At 41.1% G+C, this 20,258-nt stretch overlaps 1 protein-coding gene across 4 annotated transcripts in view; it reads right to left on the reverse strand.

Annotated features, from left to right (window-relative positions):
• Positions 1-20,258, reverse strand: part of LOC139689136 (uncharacterized) — a 330,286-nt gene that overhangs the window by 266,388 nt on the left and 43,640 nt on the right. For 3 of the 4 annotated variants that reach the window (XM_071586290.1, XM_071586289.1, XM_071586291.1), the window contains exon 2: positions 337-456. The gene's annotated coding sequence lies outside the window, so the exon portion shown is untranslated. The remainder of the gene's footprint in view (positions 1-336; positions 457-20,258) is intronic. The other variant, XM_071586292.1, reaches the window with a different exon arrangement.

Raw genomic sequence — 20,258 nt, forward strand, 5'->3', positions numbered from 1 at the left:
ACAATACCATATAACATCCGTACAATAATTTGCCCAATTGTCATGATGATTATCTCAAAGTTCGGTTCAAAACGTTTGGTAAGACAAAGACATTATTTTTGCATCATTTCGCGTGAATTTTCGCCGACTATCATTCATTCCCACAGCAAAAACACACACACACAAGAATTGTTATGGAATCCACAAACAGACTTTCTGCATGCCCTTCGGATTTCACGGGGAACATTATCCTTAAATCTTCGAAGTATCTCCCTCGTAAGACTGCGACCATCCACGACAGGCATGTGGGCCATCAAGAGTAACGACAAGATTTGGAGAAAAATGGGCCAGACTCACCTTCAGCTATAAAACAACGCGGCACGATCCAGGGCGATAAGAATTCCAAACCGCCGCTGCTGTTCGTTGGGGGGAGCGGGTCAGAGTTCTTCCAGCTTCCGTGTGGAAAAGCTTGGCTTCCTTGAAAAAATTAAAAGGAATTCATTACATAAATGTATAGATTGCAACGTGTGAGAAGATTGTACAAGTTTCATACACCAATCTTGGATAAGTTTAATGTGCGGAGATTAGTCCGCACGTGTAATTATTACACAATAGCAGGTAAAAAAAATTTCGATTCGTCAACTCATTAGTGTTTGAAATTGGGAGTGTAAATAATGAGTCTAATGGCTGGAGCGTTCGGGTATAGTGTGTCAGAGAAGATACTACCCAAGATCGGAAAAAATGAACATGAACAATTACATCTTGATTTTTGACACCATTCTCATTCTTCATCTATGCTCTGCAATACACCGCTAATGTGTGTGTGATATGGAGTAATTACACACCAGGCATACAAAATAAGAAAATTTACGTTTTTCTGAATTTTTATTTTCCCAATAAATCTGCGCAATCATTTAAATATTGTAGATAATGATAATTGCATGTGCCGAACTACGGTAACTTTTCGCGAAATACTCCTTTACGCAAAAGACAAAAGCTGCTTACAACAAGAAGGGCAACGAACTTAGGTTATATGTGATAATGGCAACATATTGGGCTACTTAAAATGAAAAAAAATAAAAATACTTTTCCACCCTAGTCGCATAGAGTTTTCATGATCCCTTCTAGGTCGTGGAAAAAATGACATCTTAAATCTATCTGTTCTACTCTTAATCTTTCTAATTTTATTGACATGATCTCTCCTATCGTTTTGCGATTGGGGTGATAAAACATTTTTAATGTCCCTGCTAAAGAGATGTCCTTCCAATTTATGCAAGAGCTTCATTCTGTAATTTAACCTTGGCTCCATTGAGTGATTCGCAGCCTAGCTGCACTAATATATAGGATGCGCTATTCAGTTTATCATAGCAACGTTTTACAAATCTAGCTCCTATACGCTGCACGCGACCCAATGCGGCAATTAATCCAACTTCGTGAGGATCCCTAATTAACTTGCAGCATATTCTAAACGAGGCCTATAGACAAAGACGAATCAACATGCATCGAAGGAAAAGAAACTACGGATAAGCACGAAAAATATCGGGAATGCATAGCAAAATAAATAGTTTCGGACTTGAATTGGAATTCTCTCATCTTGAAAGATTGGATAAGGATAAAAACTAAGATTTTGCATTTTATTTCGTTGAAAATGACCGTGATTTAGCTGCAGTTAAGCATCATTAAGTGATGGTGTACCATAGCGAAACCATTGTCATTTTTTGATAGCATTTAATGCAAAAATACAGGGTTATTCTTATCTATCCTTTCAATATGCATGATAAAAGTCACGTAGTCAATCAAACTGTACAAACCAAGGTAAATAGAAAGGCCATCAGATTCACAATCAATTCAAAAAAAGAATAAACCGGTCACGCATCTACTACAGGATCTGGGGATTGAATATTTCATGGGAACACTCTGAGCAAGGTTAAACCTATTGCAAAGGCACCGATCGTACGGCTTTGCATCCCACATAGACAATATATCTCAGACCCCCCCGATAAAAATCGGCAGGCTAGACTATGGTCACAAAATAAGAGAGATGATGCGTGGACGGTATCCGGTCGTTCCCCTTTCACGTATCCTTTCGGTTGATCGCGGAGTGTCACGTGTGTATAGAAGTAGAATGGCTGTTGACCTAAAACCTCCTGCCATACATCCTAGCGGAGGCTTGCGGGTTAGTGTATAGATGTAGATGTAGAAACCGTTATGACTTCAACCGAAGGAACACGTCAGGCAGAATTAGGGAACCACTTCTTTTAAAATTCAACTCAAGAGAAAGCGTTGACATTTAAAATGCCCTCTCTTCGGGAGAGAACACAGTCAAGTTTCCAAGCTAAAGTTTTCTATTTTACCCGCCGAATTCGTTTCTATCCCGTTGCGCATTGATTGTCTAAAACTAACGATGGTACCCGATACACTCTTTGTCTATTACTATGCGTTTAAGACATTCAAAAATAATTATTAAATGGAAATAAATCGCCACTCATTTGATCATTACAATTGCTAGCGGATTATTTTAAAATATTAAGTCTTTCCTCGTAACGAAGTGGACGGTCGAAAACTTGAGTGTAGTCTTGTTTTAAAAGTTTTGGGTTAAAAGGTTGAGCCAAAACCCCCCTCTCTTTTGTTTGTTTTCACTGTGCGTGAATCTGGTTACCCGGAATTGCCCCTGAAAATCCGAACAACTCACCCCGGTAAACAATTATTAAAAAAAATTTAACTTTGTATTTTGCACAATTTGATTGGTACGTAGCACAAAGCGTTTTACTACACTTCAGTACGTTCAAATGTATTTGAATACGCGTGCCAATAAAAAAGTACGGAAAACAGTTATTTTTTTTTCACTGTTGATAATCAAAATATCAATCTAGTTTGTGTCACTTATTTCATTGACGTTTCGTCAGTTTCCCTGGACCCGAAGAAGTTCAGTTTATACGACCTCCACGTCCAAGCATCAGGAATTCAGAACCCCTGATCTTTGAGTCTACCGTAGGTGTAGTTCCTTACTCACCAATCTATTCCGACCGTCTCAAAAACAAAACCGAGTTACTACCTGTATGACCAAATGACGCGTCTGCCGTAGCTGGGAAATGCAATCCCACACAAAACGAGACTCGACACTATCACGCACCGTTAATCACTCACTCATTTATCACCCAATCGAGACACTGAAGGCAAACGAAACCACCAGTTGTACCAACAGTTGCACTGTAGGTAATACGTCCTGGGAGATTCACGAAAAAAAGTCACGTCATCCTATTAAAATTATCTACGCCCAAGTCTATGAGGTGGTCTGGAGTCTTTAACTTCCCTAACAAGCGGAGGAGACTTATATCGGCCTTATTCTTCCAAATAATCGTCAAGTCTCGTGAAATATCTTTCCCAGAAACATCTCTCGTCTTCGAGTTTGAATCACAAAGAGACCTCGCGTAGCGAAAGGTTCAAATTGAAAGTTCACTGTAACGACGACCTTACGAATCAGAATCCACAGTATTGACGAGAAACAGGGTTACAATGCAGTGGTGAGCTGTCAACAAAGACGTCCTAACGCACCAATTACAGACAATAGAGGAACCAACAAAAGGTGGAAAGGGAAACAAGTTAACTTCTGAACAATCACCGTCGTCGCCTGCTCGTACTACTGACGTATAGCCTCCCGCAGAAGTTTGAACGAATTGTCAGGGGACTCGAAATGCCTGCAACCAATGGGAAAAAAAATCATTTATAGCCCAGCAAATGAAGTGATATGAGTCGAAATACATTTTCAAATGCAATAAAAACTGATAAATACGGTCGCAAACTAAACCCACGTTAAGATACCTAGAATATCTTGATAACATATCTGACGACAAAAAGAACGCATGGAGACAGACAGAAAAGCTGTGGGCGTTGAACAAGATTGTCGATGGCGTGGAGATTATGGCGGGATTAATGAGATATAATCGGAAGAATTGCAATTGTCTCTCATACGATTAACTCAAAATCAGCAGTTCCAGTTCCAAGAAATGATAATTTGGAAGGGCTTTTTCGAAGAAAATAGCGATTTCCGTGAAATACAGAAGAAGCAGGACACAATGCGATGATTTTCCCTAGATAACCTACACGATTAGAATTCAGAGAATGCTTCAAGTTGCTGTTGATGACGAATTATCTGATGGAGTCACATTATTCGCAAAAACCAAAGAAAAATACTATATTCTCCTCCCCCTACCTAGACCAAATGCCATAAAGCACTACGTCATACATATATATATATATATATTTATATATATATATATATATTTATATATATATATATATATATATATATATATATATATAATATATATACATATATATGTGGGTCACGGTAGTCCATGGGGTAGAACGTTGGACTGCTTACCGGAGGGGCCATGGCAAGGCACTCTGGGCACCTGCAGCTCCACCCAAGCTATGTGATTTTTCGGGTGCCAGGTCTTCCTGGGAAACCATAACCGGCACAGGGAAAGGAACTGGCACCCCTACCCTGATGTGTGGATTTCACACGCCGTCGGACTGGGAACTCTACCATCACCTACCAAACCGACCTTCGTGTTGATTATTGTGTTTATGGTTTATATATATATATATATATATATATATATATATATATATATATATATATATATATATATATATATATATATATATAGTTTCCGCACCTTGAAAAACCACGTATACCTGTATGTCAAAGTTTCACTAATCTTTTCCGAGCATCCAGACACTCATCAAGCCCGAATTTCTTCACGCGGGGATCAATTCGCCTCCGAAGTGCGTCTTATTATAATACAGCAACCACAGCCAATAATCATTTGTTTAATTAACAAAAAAAACTACCCCCACCTTTGTGCGAAATGTTTTGGACGTTTTAGCATTTTTCCACGACGTTTCCAGGTTTAAAAAACAATTTTTTAAATATCTAGGAATCCGTAGAAGCATGGCCACCCTGCCAAAGCACCAACGTGCACCGAAACGTTAAAGGAATGATAGCGACGTCGATGATTCAATTAATCGGCGAAAATCGGCACGTACTTGGATGAACCAGAGTTTTGCCTCCTCTCCATCCAACGTGATCTCACTTAATCAGTTCCAATCAATCCGCGGCCATGAATTCAGTGCCTGTGCAAAACTAAGGAAATTTTAGCTCGCAGCCAGCGTCCCAAAATCTCAAACTTCGGGAGAAACCTTAACATCCTGCGAACTGGCCAAACATTCGGTACCACACAAAGAGCTCGTTGTGGTATACACGTTGTTACGTACTTGTAATACACCATTCACAAAGGTTACGAGTCGAGATAAGAACGGTTCTATGAAGACTCCAGATGATCTAAATCACCATCTGACCAGATAAAAGAGTCGTTGGAATCAATACTTTTTATCTCACGAGCAAGTGATTTATTGGGAAAATGTTTAGTAAGGAGGACTCTTACCCAAATTTCCAAATGTTCTTGGTTCGAGAGAGGTTAGCAAAAAGGGCCCTTAATAGGTTTTAAGCCCCTTGACAAGGTTGACACCGTGACGAAGGGGAATGGGGATGGAAGGGATGAGTGCTCACGGCGCCTCCAAGGGTGAGGGCACTCCAGACGATAGGGTCGAAAGGGGAAGGAGAGGGGTGGAGATGGAGTAGGAGGGAGGTGGGGTGAACACTGGAACCAAACAGCGTCGGGTGGGCGTCTTTAAGTATTCGTCACATTTCCCCATATTCCATCTTGAATTTTATTTTCGTACAATTTATGAATGAACTGCACAAACATGATGTATTATGAAAGTAATAGCATGCTCTTATTGTGACGCGATTATCAATGGCAGCGCGGTATAAACCGGTCGGGAAATGTGGTGGGGGGTTTGCCCTTCCAACGTGGCCGGTCGCCAGTTTGCTCCAAGGAGTCTGAGCTGAAAGACGTGCATCCGCGTGAAATGTGTTTTTCGACTTTGTAACGCAGCGCAATGGAGCATTCGCTTGAACAGCTATACGCCATCAAGTTTTGCGTGCAGCTTGGAGAGAATGCAACCGAAACATTGCAGATGCTTTACATGTTGCAGCTTTCCTGAAAGACATTTCCGTCGAGGAGTTTCAGGGTAACTTCCAGGCGTGGCAGACACGTCTCCGCATTGTGTATTGAGGCTAGGGGAGAGTATTTTGGAGAATTTTAAGCATTTGTACAAGTACGATCAATTAATCTATTTTTCCCTGAGAAATGAATAAAATCACGCGCATTACTTTTATAATGGACGTTGTACAACAGGAGTATTACAGCAGCACATTGCCTTTATGGTTACTCATCAAACTAAACTACGGGGATCAAGAACTTGGTTTTTTCTTAGTTTTTTTTTCTAATTCGCCCTCGTACTTCTATTAAATTTAGTTTTAGGCTTCGAAATGTCCTCATTTTTTTATCATAATTTTTCATCATAAATTTTTATCATAATTTTCTAATTGATTTCAGTTTTAGTTTGAATTATTCTTTTTAATCTATTGAAATCTTATGCGTAATATCATTATATTTTGTTTGATCGTTACTTTTCTCATAGATATTTCCAATGCTTTCTTAAGGTGTGAGGTTAAAAGTTTTGTATAACCAATTTGCTATTATTAATGTCTGTATTCTCACACGATGTAGAAGAGATAAAGATTCGTTTGCGACCGTAAAAAAAAATCTGACTGCATAAAATAAAAGTAGTAAGGGAAAATCTTTAAATTAGGCTTAAGGGTTTACGTTTCTATCCAATTTTTTTCAATTACTTATTTTTGTATTTTTTACCAAAATTTTAAGACAGAATTTTTCCTTTGGTTTTCCCCACCGCACGCATATGCACACACCAAGGCAAAAGACGGAAGGAGCAACCTTTGCTCGAAGACCGAAAGAAAATCCGTAAAAAAACCATATATCCGCTCTCAGCCCGCAGCTAACTGAAATGCTTCAAATTGGGACATTGTAGTGTTAAGTTTATTTACTATTTAAGCTTTCCAAATTAAAACAATCGCAATTAGCTCTTGATTCCACTTTTTTTTTAAACACATTCGGAGATAAACGTACGAGTATGTGTCTCATACCGCCCTCCTTGCTTTTTTTATGTTTGCATTTAAGCACATATGATCACACAAAGAGAACCAACCAAAGCCCAAATCGCAGGGGACGACGTGGTTTTCCAAGATTTTTAATGTTTCGACGTCCCCAGTGGCGGCGGGGTAACGTCGTCGTCTGTCAACCCAGAGTTCAATTCCCGCCTTGATGGTTTTTCCACCGGCTGGGGCTTGGGTGTATGCAATTTGTTATATGAATGTTCAAAGTCCGATGTAAAGGTCGAAGTGCTGTTTTCGGAATAATGCATAAAAATACATAAATCTTATTAAAAATCGAAGCAATGGACGCGACTGTCCCTCCGAAAATTAAAATCTTGAAATGCATAATATTACTTATGTTAATTGAGTAATTTACTCTTACAGACAGTCCGGATAAAAAGCAATCAGGAAAAAAGCAATTAAAAAAAAGGAAAGCGGTTTGCGATAGCAATCTGCATAGCAGTCACTTTAGACGAACTCCAAGCCTGGTGTTCATCAAGTTCAAGAAAAAGTTCTCTTTTATATATATAACTTGGAGAGCAACAAACAATATAAGAACAAATAAAAAGATCACTCACACGCTATTTCTTGATCATTTCGACGGAATTTAGCTCCGTCTTCATCGGGAGAAATAGAAGTACTATTCTTATATTGTTTGTTGCTCCCCAAGTTGGTTGTACGACACTTCCGTGTTACTACGACGAAATCATATATATATATATATACATATATTTTTCTGTGAGTACTATTGTTTCTTCTGAGGAAGACGGAGCTTAACTCCGTCGAAATTACTAAGAAATAAATATCGTGTGATTGTTTGTTTATGTGTTTTTATATTGTTTGTTGCTGTCCAACTTTATTTTTAATTATTAATGCCTATCGATTTATCTTATTCAATAAGAGGCTGATACCATGAATACGAAATAAAAGCTACACTTAATACTCTCCATCCGCGTTTAGAAGGGGACAATTAGAAAATACAAGAACGTTCCTAGCATGAATGGGTTACGTAAGTTTCCGCCTTGGACAGGTTTTGAAGTATTTTTTAAACAAGTGGCTTGGAATCGTGGCGTAGGCTATAGAGACGAAACGATGAGGAAATAGGGGAGAGGTTCGAGAGTCGTCGAAAATCGAGTCTTTTTTTTTTGTTCGAGAAACTGCTCGACCTTGCAGTGGTCCCAGTCCTGCCAATCACGCCTCCTCGTCCACCGACGTGACGGGGTCGGACGACGCGACGCCCCGACCACGGTCGTCGTGGGGACTCTTTAAGGTGATGGCCAGCGGTGAGCGGTATGGCACGGCCATAAAAATGGAACGGCGTGGGCCAGAGTAGGGATAGGGGGAGGGAATGGAAAGGTGGTGACGGGAGCCGTCGGGACTTCAGGGACAGAGAGTAAAGAAGGGTTTCTTCCCCTTCGGTATCCCATCCACCCACTGCTCTCCTTGCCTTTCCGACGGGACGGACAGGGCGGCGACATTCACACCGCCGAGTTCGGTTTAAGATGGATCCAGCCGACGTTAATTTGCCAACCATTTTAGTTAACTTCCTAGATACTAAAAATAAAATAATGCCGTAGTATATATAGTTCATAATGAAAGCAATGTGTATGATTTTATTTTGCTAAGACTATCCATTGGAGTGCGGTAAAACGGGTCGGGAAATTTGGTGGGGGGTCTGTCATTGCACCGCATCCGGTCGCCAGTTTGCTCCGAGCAGTATGAGCGGAAAGAAGTGCCTCCGTATGAAGTGTGTTTTTCGACTTTGTAACACGTGGTGATGGAGCGCCCAGCCACACGCCACAAACCCCCAGCCACACGCCACAAACCCCCAGCCACACGTCCTTCATCGTTACCAACTTCCTGGCCCAGAGTATCACCCCCCGGTGGTCCCCCAGTCCTCTTATAGTCCCGGGAGAAATCATTAGGAGACAGTATAAATTCGTGAAAAGCACATTGATTAGCGAATAACTGATCGTAGTAGCACTTTTCCACTTGATATTTTTTTTATTTTATCAAGTGAAAAAGTACTACGATCAGTTATTCATTGTGTTCGAATTCCATCACATCACGCCTGAAGCTACTCCACATTGATTGGCAACAGGATTTTGAAGACTGTGATAGATGGCAGAACTTTAAGCAGATGAAGAAGTGATAAGGGTAAGAGTAAAATAGACTTTAGGAAAAAAAGTGACCTCGAACCCAAAAGCCACTTTGAACGTTCACCTCTGGAGATATCTAAACGGAAAGGAAGGCAGGATTATATTATCAGCGGAAGCAAAGACTTCTAATCGGTGCAGGTCTCCTGAATAACAAGGAAGGGCTTGACGTGGTTACCCCAATGAAGAAAAGAAAACCACACCGGAAAATCACATCCGTAAGGAAGCAGGACTGAGTGACTAAGGAGACACCCCCTTCAAATCGCACAGTAATTATACGTATCAGAAACATATTTTGGAATTGGTTTACCGAGTAATCAAAATAAAAAACCGCGTTAATCAACATCACGATTGGTTTGCTAGGTGAGGGACGAGCTCACTCAATTAATATGAACCCAACGGCGTATGCAATTCCCACATTAGGCAGTTCATTTCCTTGTGACGCTTGAGGTTTTGGCAGGAAGATCGCACAGCTCGGGTATTAACGTGGTAAAAAAATTGCAACCTCATAAAAAAACTCATTCTTACGCAGTATTATGATTAAGGAAATAATGAAATAAGTATCTGATTATAAGCAGGAGTCAACACTTTTTAAAAATAAATAATTCAAATACTCGTCTAAGAATAAACATGTACATTTAAAAAACGGAAATTATGATGGCTTCAACTCACCGTTGTCAAATTTAAATACGGTAGGCGAAGAGGGGAAACTACGATTCGTGAGATAAATAACTGAGGTGGTTTCCCGCTGCCTTCCGAAATAGTGTTTTTAACGTGGCATCATCACTCAATGGCCGCCCCACTGAGGTCAGACGTCTTTGCAGCCGCCTCACTGACGGGCAGATGCTGCGCGGACTACTTTTCGTCTGACTCCTAACTTACGACCTATCTGGCATGGGTGACCCTACCAGGATCAATTATCATTGCTGCCGCCAACACAGCTATAGGGGTCATCGGAACGCACAATCCCTTCCACCACGTCAAGGTTGCAGTCCAATCTTGCAAGACGAAACTAAGTTATTATATTAGCGTTCTATTTTTGTGCATCCAAAACCTACCTCCGACGAAAAGAATAATAATATTAATTCCATGAAACTACTCCCTGACTAAGTTGAATAATTTTTACACTTTGGAATTGTTACATTAATAATAATACTACTAGGATTTTGAAGCCCGTGATAGAAAGGGAGAACGTTGGACTTATTTATTTTAGTACCCTTCAAGCTACCGCTAGGGTGTGTGGCAGGGGGTGAACACACACCAGACTAATTTTGACCCGAATATCTTTACCCCTACCGCGGTCGGACAACGTTATTCTGATCTCTTATCGTTCTTGGAAAAAATGACATCTTAAATCTATCCAGCGCGGAGATAAGATCAAAGAGATTAGACTTACTAGACAGCATGAAGGAAGGCTGAAGTTAGGAAGAAATAGCTGAAGAAATAATTTAGTGCTGGCAAGAACGTTTTTGGGGCACGTAGCCATTGAAAATTTCCAAAATGTACCCATAACATCTAGAATAACGAATGAATGAAAGGCTAGAGCAATCATTTAAGGACTCCTTCTTCCAAAAGGACAATACAGGAGAGCACCTGTAGGGTTAGAGATAGCAAATATCCCGCTTGCCACTCAGAGAGTTAAGGGAATAATCAGATGCCTCATTCCCTACCTTAGGGTCGGGTCTGTTCTGCAATTACTGCCCACTTAGGGGTGGAGTTCTGTAATTTCAAGTCCATGAAATAGCAGAATTTCCCTTCTTAGTTTTAAATTAAGCATGACATGCCTTTTTATGGAGGATGTCTGTCGTATAAATGGTTGTGGTTCATTTTTATTTCATTTTTTCCAATTGACAATTGACTAATTTATTAGGCGAATTTACCCCTAGTTTTGGACTAAGTATTCCTACAGCATGTATACAAATTTGCACGTTATTTGATTGGTAGTTTTTACAGAATATTTTTCCCTTCCTCCCATATCACTTACCCTTCCCAGCTGGTGCTTGCGCCCCATGTCACACACCTTTTTCTTGGGTCGCGGGCTATTTTATTTCGATGTTGAGTCACAAGTCGCAAACTTCACGTCCGGCAGAGAATTGTATTTCCCATAGAGGGCGTGTGATTATAACTAGGAGTCGTAATAAAAAATAGGCATAATATCATCTATTTGGCGAAGAGGCGAGAGATGATGAAAATGAATAAGCATGTCTAAAATGTTTGGAATAAGAGATAGGTTAAATAAGTCCTAAGTTTAAGGACAACAAGAAGCGCAGGGCTAGTAACCCGCCAAGGCATAGCAATAGGGTCGTATTTTCTACCACGGTCGGAATCCAGGGGATTGATTATGAATGGTGGGCATCGGTAAAACAGGAGAACTACGTACGGCTACTTCAAACGTGCCGGACATTTATTCCCAAAACCACTGATTTTAAAATGCATCGCAGAAATGATTGTTCATCCACACAATTTCCATTAAATAATCCGTGGAAGTTTTTTAAAGACGTAGTTGTAGATATATCATAGAAAAAATACGGTAAAAGGGAAAAAAAGAAGGATGAAGTACTAGGAGCCTTATAGGAAGACGGGAGCCACGTGTAGGTCTCGTGGACGATGAGTCCCCCAAGGAGGGTAGAAGGGACCTTCTTTTTTTTTGGCAGTCCCCGGACTACTACCGATGACCAGTTAATTGGAGAGTTAATGAAGCCAGAAAAGTTCCCGGGTGGGGCTTCCGTAAAAACACGCCGGCCTTTGACGTGTGCGGAAGCTCTCAGGAGACCGCGGTGGGTTCCCCTTTCCCACCCGGTTGGTCGGAGAGAGCTGATTCATCGCCGCGGTCACATTCGGAGGATGTGTCACCCGGCAACAATAAAAAAAATATTCAAAAGTGCGAGAGGCGAGGGAATGGAAAAAAAAGCCTGCAGAATTGGATTGCGCATGGTCGTTGGGGAGAGGGGGGGGGTACGTGTGGGTGGTTTTAAGGCATCGCCAATGCGGTCGCTAGTTCAACGAGCCACGAGGTACCGGGTTTTTGTTTTAAGAATGTCCGAGTAGTAGCAGTCATTGTGGTTGTAGGCGAGACCGAAAGCTGAGGTCATTTGCGCCTTTAAGTATGGGGGGAAGATTTGATAGGGATCGAACTTTTTCATGAAATAGAGGAAGGAATGGGCAAAAAAGAAAAATTTCAACACCTATTATCCTAGCCCGTAAAAACGAAACGCCAGTTGACATACATAGTCGACGTCCCCTAAATATTGCGACGTGTTTGCTTAAAAAAAAAGAATATTTTTTTACGATTCAACATATTTATTCTCACAACCACTTATTTTGAATTCATCGTAGAAATGAATGTTCATCGACACAATTTCCATAAAGCAATATGTGGAAGGTTTTAAGATGTGGGTATATGTATATATATATACACACACACACACACACAAACACACACACACACACCCACACACACACACACACATATACATATATATATATATATATATATATATATATATATATATATATATATATATACATATATATACATACAAATATATATACCCATACATATATATATATATACATATATATACATACAAATATATATACCCATACATATATATATATATATATATATATATATACATATATACACACAAATGGGGAAAAAACTAACGGGAAAGGGAACCGAACGATAAAGTTCTAAGCACCTTATGGGAAGAGATTTGACCGTTGGTAGAAATTCAAAAAAGACAGTAGGAGTGACTACGACGAACTGCAGGAGATAATAGGAGACGAATGGGATGCTGAAGACGGTAATACAGAAGGTTGGGCAGTGCGTATAGAGAAAAGATAGGTAGATAGAGGTCTTTATCTGGGCGAAATTGAGACCAAAGACTCTTCTTCCATTTAATCCATCGTCATATACATTATTGTAATGGAGAAAAGAGATGGTTATATATAATAATGCTGGGAAAGCGAGATAGGGGGAAAATATTTCGGATGGAATTAAGGAGGTGGAAAATATCCAGACCCAAATAAATACGTAAGTTATTATAGAATTCATCACTGAGTTGTTAGAATATACCACGCTAGATAGGTATTATGAGTATAGTACGTGAGCAAGAAAATTTCAAAATTCCCGTTGGCAGTGCAATTTTGAGATGCATATTTCCGCAAGTGGTAGCAGAGTTATGGGAGATTGGCAAGACGTCGAAGAAGGAGTTAAAGAAAACAAGCTTGAGAGATGGTTTCAAAGGCGAGGGATGGGGGAGGGGAAAGAGGAATGGTTTTCCATGTACGTGTATACCTTCTCCATCCGCCTCACTCCCCACCCCCTCTCTCCCCCACTCATCCTCAACCCATCTCACCAGGAATCGACAAACACCCTTTCACCGAAGTATTCGACCGACTAGAGACCAGGAAGGCCGACGAAGAGTCGGCCTTCCTGGGCCGACTCTTCGTCGGCCCAGGAAGGTCCGGAGGGGAGGCGGGGGAGGAGTCTGCACACACACATGGTCAAGGTGGGGAGGGAAGAGGGGGAGGAAATCCCGTGAAAGGGTTTTGCCTTCCCCCTCTTTGGACCCGTGGGAAACGGGAGGGACATAATTGGTTCGAGGTCCTGGCAACTGGGGGATGACCGAGACGGTTTTGAAAGGGATGTTCAAAACTTAGCCCGAATGCCTTTTCAGTTTCCGCGGAAAAGAAGAGAAGAGAGTAGCGCACCTGGCTCCGCGAGAAAGGGGAGCCGCCGTGGGAGGTGGCGGTGGATGGGGAGGGGGGATTAGGGGGTGGGTTGAGGGTTAAAAAGGGCAGGGGATGAATAACTTGCAGGAGAATGGAAACCTAGAAATGCTCTTTTTTTCGCTCATCTTTCTCTCTCGCCCTAACTAACAACAGTGTAGAGGTTCGCTCTCTCCGTTTCTCACGATATTCGTGCACCCCATTGGTCCACACGAGAGAGAGTTAAATAAACGGAGGGGGGGATGAGTAGCGGAGTCGAGTTGTGAAATTTTCGCCTGAACCCTTTTCAGACTCTCAAAAATATGTTTTAAAGTGGTCGCGAATGTCGTCATGGACCATTGGAATTGAAACATAATAGCTACTCACTGATGAAACCAGACGAGTCAACCGACGACAATATTCTCCAACCGATAAATATACATCAACGTAAAATACCCCACGATCCACCGAAAAGGTGAGTGGCAAGGGGTGCAAGCACAAGGTGGGATGGGTAAGGGAGGATAAGGAGAAAATATATCAACGCCTCTCTCAAGTTTCACCGTTAATAATAAGTGAATTGACGATTTTCCACGCGGTTTTAATTTTTAAGGTCGATGACTATGTCACAGCATCCCTCTCAAGGTGCATATTAATAATAGGCCAACTCACTGAATATGTGTAAACTTTGTATTTATTCACACTAACCCTTCTTAAGTTAGATAGTGTAATAAAGTTCAGCGTGAAAAAAATACAAAGTTTACTTAGTCGGTGATCGTGAATATTCACAATGTAGAGACTCAAAAATCATTGGATTCAATAGGGGAACTGAATTTCATTTGCCAATATACATGTAATTTTGACCATACTCATAAACGTGATAATCATATTCTTATTCGTCATAAATGGATTGAATGATCAACTGGGTAATTTAGCGGTGAAGTCGAAATCGATCGGAAATATAAAAGCTGTGAGTAAAAATTAAAACAAAGTATTCTTATTTCGAGTGATGAATATTAATTTTTGTATTTCCAGTTGATAAGTTTCTATATTATCCAGTTTCACCGAAACCCTTGTTACTTTCATATCGAAGTCCATTACTGAAACAACGAATGCGGCGAACCCCGTGTGTAAGCAGCCTTCAAAATGGATATCATAATAAGATTTCTTCGGTAGTCTACCGCCCAACTTAGTTTTTGGATGGACGCGTAATTAACACTCCTACATTGCTTTCACTCACCTAACATGACACAACCTGACTCCAGTAAAACGTAATTACCATAATCCCATCTTGAATTCCTCATAAATCCTCTAGAGATAAATTTGATTTCGGAATTCGATCGAGTTCAGTGGAGGGGGGCTAGATTTTTCAAAAATTGCTATGACCAACGCGGTAGCGTAACTACTTTGCTAGAAAATTTAGGCTGGGATTCCCTTAAACAGCGGCGTTTACAATATAGATTAAACTCATTAAAAACATTTAAAGATGGGTCCTTTTCCGATGAGATCAAGAACATAATACGGACCCCAACGTATTACGGGCGGAGGGATCACGAATATAAGATTAGAGAGATTGACTGCAAGACTGACAGTTTTAATTGGTCATTTTTTCCAAGAACAATAAGAGACCAGAATGCTTGTAATCGAAATCCCCCAGGAGTCGGCTCGACACAATAAGTATTAACCTACAAGGTAGCGACTGCGCATCGTTATACTAGTATATTTATATATTTTTTTGCAGGTTCCCCCCACCTTTCCCCATCCATTTGAAATACCCTAACCCCCTCATCCCTTGCCCTTTCCTCCTGGTTCTGCACCCCCTGCCACACACCTTTTTGGTGGCTCGCAGGGTATTGACGTAGATGTAGATGTACATTCCTCATTCAGTCAAAAATACCTATTCCCTCTTCCTACCCCTTCCTCGTTTGCCTAACGTTCTCCCCTCTATCATAGTCTTCAAAATTCCATCACCAATTAAAATTCTCTACATTCCCATGCCTACCTCCTTCGGATTTATCCCAAACACGTTCTCTCCTCCTTTCCCATCATGCCTAGTACTGTCACGCCTGTTTCCCCTTCCGTCCATATCATCTTCTCCATCTTTCTTCACACCCACATCCCCAAAGCCACCAATCAAGCAAGCCTATGACCATGCTTCAATGACCGGGTTTTCTCACCATACACACGCAAGCCCTACATCGGAGTTTTAACGAGACGTTTCTTAAAATCCTTACCTGACGCCCATGTCACCAATTCCCTCCTCCTTGTGAAAGCTTCTTGGTCTAACGCAATCGTTATTCTAGCGCGCTTATAACTTCGGCCATCTTGGTCAGAGATAGGTAGAGTGTATATCAGCTACTTTTTTTTATTTCCCCCCTTGGTTATCCTGCTATTCCAAATAGTTAGGTTCGCGGAAATTATAATTTACAATCGTGCGTACGTCACAACTGCAACTCTAACGCTGTTGATAGCGAACGCATTAGCGTAGTTTTTTATCCAGCGGTTATCAGAGGAAAATGAAAGGATTTAAAATGATTATATTTTAAATTTTCGTTTTTTACTCACACCATCAGAGATCGAAATAGGGATGACCGTAGGTGCGAAAGAGATAATTAGCATTATCAGTGAATATTATTTTGTCGACATCCTGCAAATTTTTTTCAATAGATCCATCTTTTTTAAAACTCCTTCCGCATGATTTGAATTTACGTATCCCATTGAAAAATATCCTTGCTTGTAAGTACTTTCTGTCGTGAGATTGACTTTGTATCTTTGAATGATAAAAATTATTTTTGCGTAGAGGTGTCATGAATGTGATTTTGCATGCATGGCTGGTGACCTAAGACACGCCCGACCCCCAGCCACAGGCCACTGCGGCGACTTGCGTGATATTATGTAGATGTAGATGAATGGAGGTAGTGTAGATGGGGGTAGTAGGGGACGGAAAGGCAATATTTAACGCGACGAGGAAGAGAAGACCCGAACGCATAGGGCGCATCTTGGGAACGAATTAACACGTTCGTTAAAAACCTAAGAGAAAGGATGTCCCCTCAAGGAGAAAGGTCAAGGGATAAACAAGCGAGCCAAGAAAAGAGGGATGTAGAGGGAATGACCTCAGGGAGTTGGCAGAGGGAAGAAAAGAAGAGCGGAGGACTGCTTTTATACCATCCTCGGCTTGGAATAATTATGATGACGGCCAAGGACCGATTCAAACCATGAACAGCGTCTTAATTAATGGTAATTCAACCACATTTTTCGGGAATAATTATTGAATATATTCATCTACATCTACAAAATACCCCGCAAGCCGCCGCAAGGGCGTGTGGCGGGGGGTGTTAGGTCACCAACCGTAAAAAGGAACAATACCACATGCAAAACAACAACATGGAAAATTACACCCACAGCAGCGCACACACGCATGCAAAAATCCCTTCATCCAATACTCATGCAAACACATATACCGCAAACCAACAAAAAACTGCACCCCAGGATGCAGCACGAAAGCCATCCAGCAACACGCAAGCCAGGATAGAACAAGCAAGAATGCGAAACACCACCACAACATGAACATGCAACACAAAACACTCTCTTATTGACCCTAAGACTATTCTAAACGATAGCTATCGCATAGTCATGATTCACTTCTAAATCGAAATCTCAGCACGATGGCATGTAAGACACAGCTTGTTACTGAAGCTTAATAATCAATTTAATAATTTGATTTACGAGGGTACGTCAATAAATAAGTCGCAAACGTCAGCAAAACAAACACAGGATCTGTTATGAACATTTTATTGGGAATGCTTAAGACATCCACCAATGCAGTCCCGACTTCACAACCAGTGATTGTCATTTGTTCGAGTCCCTAAAAAATCATTTGGGTGCTCGAAGTTTTGAAAATGACGATGCCGTAGACCGTTGAGGTGAGTATACTCGTAGGCTGCGACAGAAAACAAAATTCCTCTCTGATGCTTGTTATTAAAGACTTGTAAAGAGATGGGATAATTATTTGAACGTACAATAGGGTGATACGTAGAAAATATGTAGAAAAGTGAAATGAATTTCAGGAAGTTACTTTGATTATTATTGCCACTATTCAGTTTTGCGAGTTATTTATTAAGGGTAGTGGGGGCGTCACCGTAAGCGCCCCCACCCCCGTCTAGCGCTCCTCCACCCGGTGGCGGTGTACCGTGTAAATAAATGTATGGAGGGAATGTAGCTGTGAATTGTCAGTCCTACATGAGTAGAATCCTAACAGGTAATTAGTGACTCCGTCGCTCGTGAACCCGCCCATATTAATGGGTATCCTTATTTTTCCTCTTCGTGTAGTCAGTGGAGGAGGTACCAAAATTATAATGCCCGTTATGTGTATAATAACGAATGCTGCATGAATTTCCATAAATGATGGCAGGTCCCCTCCCTTCTACGTGTCCTTTGGGTGCATCACGGAGTGCCATCATGGATATATGGAAGTAGTGGAGTTCAAGTTGCTGGTGACCTAACACCCTCTGCCATACATCCTTACGGCAGCTAGCGGGGTTTTGTATGGATACAGATATTTAGAAATATATACTAAACCCCTGATAGCAATCATAAATGGAAAAAAACAAGAAAATCTACAGATATTATATAAGCTGCAAATACAGACTCATTCAAAAGGACTGTAAGAGTAGCGGAGTAGTCTTTTTTTTATTTTCAACCATTTTTATGCTTTTTTTCTTAAAAACTTCTAAAACAGATTAACTGTGCCGCCTGCTCTATTTTATGTCCACCAATTTCAATGCTTAACTTAACCTTTTTTCCTATTTTTTGAGTTACTCAGTACCTTTATTTAAGTGCTTACTAGTCTCATTGAAATTGATTCTCTGCGCTTACCTGTTTGTAAAAGGTTCCTCGTTGGATTATTTATTATTCATAGTAGTAATTTACCGTTTTAGAATAGCTTTTTGATGGTCCATAGCAATACTCCGAAGCCTTCAATGAATGACAAAAAGACATTAAAAATTATTTATGATTCATCAAACATTAACTCGTCATTTAGCTCTGTGTGTGTCTCCTACCTTCCCAAAAAAATTCCTCCTCTTTGTAAAAGAAAAGGTCTCAAAGAGCCGACAGTAAGTTATTTTCCAAGTACTAGAAATGTAAAAAAATATTTCTTTTCTTGAAAGGTAATTCACTCCCTTTTCACCAGAGAAGTTAACAGTCAAATAGGAAGACTAAAATAAAGAGAGGGAATTCCACGTAGTGTTGGAGGAAGGAGTCACGAGGTGAGAAGTATTTCCGGGAAAATTACTCGAGCGTTATATTTCTTCCAACTGATTCCCTCTCCGACACGAAGGGGGATCGGTAGTTCTGTCAGCCGGCGGAGCGAGTTAAGGGGAAAGTCCGAGAAGATCCTTGGGGGCGGCCGGGAGAGCAGAAGGTCGAATGACCCATAGACCTCGAAAACACACACACGCTCCCTCCCCCTTCTCTACACACACGCCGGGGCCTCCTGCCGGGAAGTAAAGAGAGAGAAAGAGACCGTCGACCCCCCGGAGGGGGCGTGACCCACAGCCGAAAACCCCAACTCATCCCCACTCCCAAATGTCCCTTCTTTTCGGAATGAAGTCTGAGGTTCTTCTTTCGCCTGGAGGGACAGAGTGACAAGGTGGGGGTGGGGGTACCAGTCGCCCTCACCACTGGGGGAGAGTCGGGGGATGGCCGAGGGGAAGGGAGAGAGTTAAGTTTTTGGGCATATTACTCGCCGCAGCCGGTCACCTTGTTCCCCCGGTGGACACCGCGACTGTGTGAGCGAGATATTGCGACGTTACGATATCTCGAATGACCCTGTACTTCAAGATTTTCAATCGTAAAGCACAGGGTCATTTCTACAATCCAAATGCTATTAAACCACGTGACTACAGCTAGGAGTTTACAACTACATGAGGAAGTTTACCGAATTTGGAAGTGTTTTGAACCAAGATGGCCAAAGTAGTGACGACAGAACAAAAATAAATAAGGGAGGAAGCCATTATATGCTGCATTTCCGTGAGGTAGTGGCATTTCGCCTTCTCACTTTTCAAATTCTAGCTTACACGTTATTGGATAAGATTTTACTAAATTCTAAGGTGCATTTGTTTGTGATTTGATAGTATGTGTATTTGTATGCGTGTAAGTTGAAAGGGTTTTACATGAATGTATACGTCACTGTGGGTGTAGGTTTGCATGGATATGTTGATTTTGCATGTGGCTTTGTTCTCTTTTACGGGTAGTGACCTAACACCCCTCACCACACGCCCTTGCGGCAGCTTGTAAGGTAATATGTGGATGTAGATGAAGAATTGCTT

This window comes from Hetaerina americana, unplaced genomic scaffold (genome assembly GCF_022747635.1).
Source record: "Hetaerina americana unplaced genomic scaffold, ioHetAmer1.1.p SCAF_1, whole genome shotgun sequence".
In the NCBI taxonomy this organism is placed as follows: Eukaryota; Metazoa; Arthropoda; class Insecta; order Odonata; family Calopterygidae; genus Hetaerina; species Hetaerina americana.